This window comes from Frankliniella occidentalis, unplaced genomic scaffold (assembly GCF_000697945.3).
Source record: "Frankliniella occidentalis isolate FOCC.00 unplaced genomic scaffold, Focc_3.1 Scaffold187, whole genome shotgun sequence".
Taxonomy (NCBI): Eukaryota; Metazoa; Arthropoda; class Insecta; order Thysanoptera; family Thripidae; genus Frankliniella; species Frankliniella occidentalis.
This window is the reverse complement of record NW_026267313.1, coordinates 646,830-651,510: the sequence shown is the minus strand read 5'-3', so window position 1 is coordinate 651,510 and position 4,681 is coordinate 646,830. Positions and strand designations below refer to the sequence as shown.

General features: G+C 48.5%; 1 protein-coding gene across 1 annotated transcript in view; it reads right to left on the bottom strand.

Annotated features, from left to right (window-relative positions):
• Positions 1 to 4,681, bottom strand: part of LOC113204900 (facilitated trehalose transporter Tret1-like) — a 19,622-nt gene that overhangs the window by 14,003 nt on the left and 938 nt on the right. The window lies entirely within an intron of this gene.

The window sequence follows — 4,681 nt, the reverse complement described above, 5'->3', positions numbered from 1 at the left end:
TTCGATATTTTAGTCAAAACACCCAAAATAAAGCCCTCAAAACCTTCAAATGCTCATATCTCCGGAACCCTTTGAGCTACAGCGCCCAGAAAAATCAGGGAAAGGGGTCTTATTAGGGACTAACTTTGGGGGATAGAGCCAACAAATGCGGAGAGGGTCGATGTGAATCGTGAAAATCTAGTTTGGAATGTCTCGAAAGCCCTCGTGATAGAATAAGGGACTGTCTAAAGGGAGAAATAAATACCGTTACATCGTACACGTCGGAGATATTTTCGCGATTAAGGTCTAATTTTGGTGACACCCGAAAATAAGAGAGAGAGTTGGTTGTTTGTGCGTGTGCGTCGTTGCGCGCCCTATATTGCCAAAACACGCGAGTCGTCGGTATGGCGCGGACTATGTTTTGACTCTCCGCGGCCTCGCATGCAAGCGGGGCGCATTGTTCCGCCGCGCGCCGGACGGGCCCGGGTGGACCGCGGTGGACCCAAACCTCCGGTGCAGCGGCGGCCGCTCGGCACCCCCGGACCCGTGCGTGGCGCCCATTCACGGGCCGAGACGCGGTGTCGCCAGCAGCGCCACGCGCGGCGCACGTGGAGCGGCAGGTGACACACACACACCAAACTGGCGCGACACCTTCAAAACGACAAAACTTATCAAATGAAGACTAAAGCTTTCAGTTTGACCGAAAGTGACAGATTTGTCGTGTCACTGTGATCTGGTTAAGTACATACCGTCGTGACTTGTGTCTTCAGACCTGGCGCGGTGCCCGTCAGCAGGGGGAGGGGGGGTCCCATATTACAGGACTCCGCACCCCTATAGAGTTCGGAAACCCAAGTTTGTGAATGTGGCATACTATAGTAGGTATGTGAACGTCATTCTCACTCATGGAGGCACAAATGTATGAATTATCAAAGAAATATTCAAATCGTATTTACTCCCTTAACACGTTCCCTGCGGCTCATTTTTCATGACCATGATTTAACATAGGAGCGTAGGAGCGTGACCACACAGTGGCCATGCCACAGGGAAGGTGTTAGGTGGGTGCATGGTAGACTGGCACTTAAAAATCACTTTTTAGATATTTAAAGGTCTTAGGGTCAGACTTTGTTTCTTTCGATGAAAAAAAAAATCTATTTTTTTCGGAGACCGATCGGACACGTTTTAGTGCTGCCGCAACGGCCTTGAAGTTGATTTATTTTAAATAACGACACTAAGTCACATAAACGTTAATAGCTACCCTCCCCGATGTCCGATCGACGTCTGATTTTGACCAAAAGTAGAGTCTAATATAGCGCAACTCTCGTGCAAAGCCACCCCGCTGTAGCTCAAATACTTTCGGAGTTATGGCCGTTGAAAGATTTTGGTCAGTTTTAGTTCCTTTAGGGAAATGGCCAAATTTCACTAAAAATGACTTTGACCGTCGTGTTTTGCTCTTAAAAATCAGCCACTGGTTCTCCACGAGTAAATTTGTGTTCTGAATCCGAATCCGTCGAGAGATTTGACGGATTACATCGTCTTTACTGGCCTTGAAAACTTTCATTTTACTAGGGGCTTATGGAGGACTGTTTTTCCAGAACAGCAATAAGACGATGTAATCCGTCAAATCTCTCGACGGATTCGGATTCAGAACACAATTTTACCCATGGGGAACCAGTGGCTGATTTTTGAGAGCAAAAGACGACGGTCAAAGTCCTTTTTAGTGAAATTTGGTCATTTCCCCAAAGTTACTAAAAATGACCAAAATCTTTCAATGGCCATAACTCCGAAAGTATTTGAGCTACAGCGGGGTGGCTTTGCACGAAAGTTGCCCTATATAATACTCTACTTTTGGTCAAAATCAGACGTCAATCGGACATCGGGGAGGGTAGTTATTAACGTTTATGTGACTTAGTGTCGTTATTTAAAATAAATCAACTTCAGGGCAGTTGCGGCAGCACTAAAACGTGTCCGATCGGTCTCCGAAAAAAATAGATTTTTTTTTTCATCGAAAGAAACAAAGTCTGACCCTAAGACCTTTAAATATCTAAAAAGTGATTTTTAAGTGCCAGTCTAGTGCATGGGCATTCACGCGCCTGCAAGTGTGCGACATTCACACACTTGCGTTTCCAGCACGGTAAAAAAATCCAGCGTGAATTTTACCGACCCGGCGTGGCAACGCACCTGAACACGCGCTGGGCTGGGAATTTACATGCCCACATGGTCTGTGAATTCCCGGCCCAACCACCCGCGAAGTTACCAGCCCAGTGGGCAGGGAAGGTTGTCATTACAAGCCCAAACTGTAAATTCACTACGTGGGCTGGAAAGGAGCCTTTGCTGGCCACCAATCTGCAAAAATGCAGGTCGCGCTAGCAGATCTGTCTTTCTTGCCCACCAACTGCGAATTCCCAGCCCGCGGAGTGTTCTGCTGCGTTGCCACACAAGGAGAGTGGAAATTTGCGGGCGAAGCGAGAATGCTCAGGGCATATGTCGAGTGCGAGTTCCACCGGAGCCACCGCTTCCACTTTCTGGATGCTACAGTCCTAAGGGACTATTTCAACATTCGCCAACATTTACTATCAGCTCGGAAAAAATTAACACCGATGGTGTCATTGGGCATGTCAAAACAACAACTCATGCAGTTGCCGTGACGAAAGGGACTTCTCACGTGGGCGCACCACGACGTGACGAGGAGAGCAGTACCGTACTGAACAAGGCATCGTTGCGGGGACCTTCCGAGCGCTAGCATTTAACATAGTTTTTCTAGAATATGATTGACTTTCGGAACAAATGCCGATCGTCGTCGGTTAGGTTGGTTCCTCATAAAACATACCACGTAAAATTAAAAGGCACTTTGCAAAGGAATTTTAAATTAAACGCGATTAACTAGGTTTTTATGAGATGCGATCACTGCAACGCCATCTGGCGGCAGTTGATCGCAATGCAGAATCCTTGTGGAAGTTTTGCCCGGTTTTGCCGGATTGTGACAGAGCTTAACAGGCAAGCACATCATTTCTTTGAGTGCCGCTGCACCTTTTAAGACCTGTTGTGCCGATTTCCGTTCAACCGAAATCTCTCCTGAATTTTACCGTCCGTGGGCTGGAAAGATTACTTTTCCCACCCATCACGGTGAAATCTCCTGTCCAGGGCGAGGAAATTTGCAGCGGTATAGGGAAATCCCCTTCCAGGTGGTTGCGAAAGTAAGCTTTCCAGCCCACTCCTTGTGAAATTACCTCTGAGGTGGGCAGGTAATGCAGCCTTTCTCAACCCAAACGGTAAATTTGCTACCAGGGCTTGAAATTTACTGGCCAATGTTGCCTGTAAATTCACTTGCGTGGGCTTGTAAGTGGCTCTTTACCAGCCCACTGGGCATGTAAAGGCTACTTTACAGCCCAAACAGTAAATTTCCAATCCATGTGTTGCGAATTCCCAGCCCACTGAACTGTAAAATTACTAATATTTTTTACAGTGAGTGCATAAACTGTAAATCCGGGGTGTCCAGCAACTGTGCGACTTAAGGTGCCCGACCCTAAAACCTGTGCGATTTAAGTCGCACAGCTGCTGGACACCTTGTAGTTGGCGCCTTTTCCCTGCAGAGGGGCCCAAGCAGGGGGTGTCCAACAACAGGACACCCTACCCTACCCAGGCTTGGCCTGGACCCTTGTGCAGGGAAAAGGGTGCCAAACCAAAAGGTGTCCAGCAGCTGTGCGACACTTAAGTCGCACAGGTTTTAGGGTCGGGCACCTTAAGTCGCACAGTTGCTGGAGGACACCCCAGATTTACAGTAGTGTACTCAGAGCAAAACAATTGGTGTAATAAAGTAAAATGCATCGGAGACAGTAGCGGCGCGGCCACCCGCCGGGCCGCAGCTCTGGCCGAGCGGCGGTGGTTCGATGACCGGTCCTCGTGTGTCGGGGTCAGGAGTGAGCAGGCGCAGGCCGCCGGCTCCGGCTCCTGCACCCACCCAGATTTGTATTTTTCCATCTGCCGCGACATAAACAGTTTGGAGGATCGTTACGCCACGCACGCGCTGCGCTGTTGTGTGTTGACTGCAGCAGGCGGCCCGTGGCGCCGGCGGAAACAAGGCCGCGTTTGGCAATGATCGCGGCAGCATCTGCCCCGTCAGTGCGACCGATGCCTCGACATGCCTCATTTCCATTAGTGGATTATACTTTTGTTTACCCCCCCACTTCCTCCCACCTTCTCAACTCATCATCCATCAGCTCAACTTCCCCTTCTCATTTCCTGCACGGAGCGCCCCTCCCCCCAACTCGGCTAAGATGTTTTTTGAAGTTTGCCAGTGTTCCATTATTTTTCGTCAACTCCCGGTTTTGGGCGATTACCTGAGCCGTGCGCGTCGAATGCTCTCGTTGAGCCATCGCGACCAAGCGTTACACTCGCTACACTAGAGCGAACCCACGAACGTGACGAACGGACGTGACTTCTTTCGTAGACATTTGCATATTTAGGCACATTTTAATTTACTCCAGAATCTAAAAATGACATCAACAACTAAGATATCTAGCGGCTGATTTATTTGGCAAATTTCCGTCGATTGTGTTTCTGTCCAAAACAAAATCTTAACATGACATCAAAAACTCGGGTACTATACTTTAAAAATATGTCAGTCAAAAACAAATATGTTTCCGATAAATTTCCCTGATACACCCTAAGTATGTGGTAGGCGCGGTATAAGGGGGTGGAGACA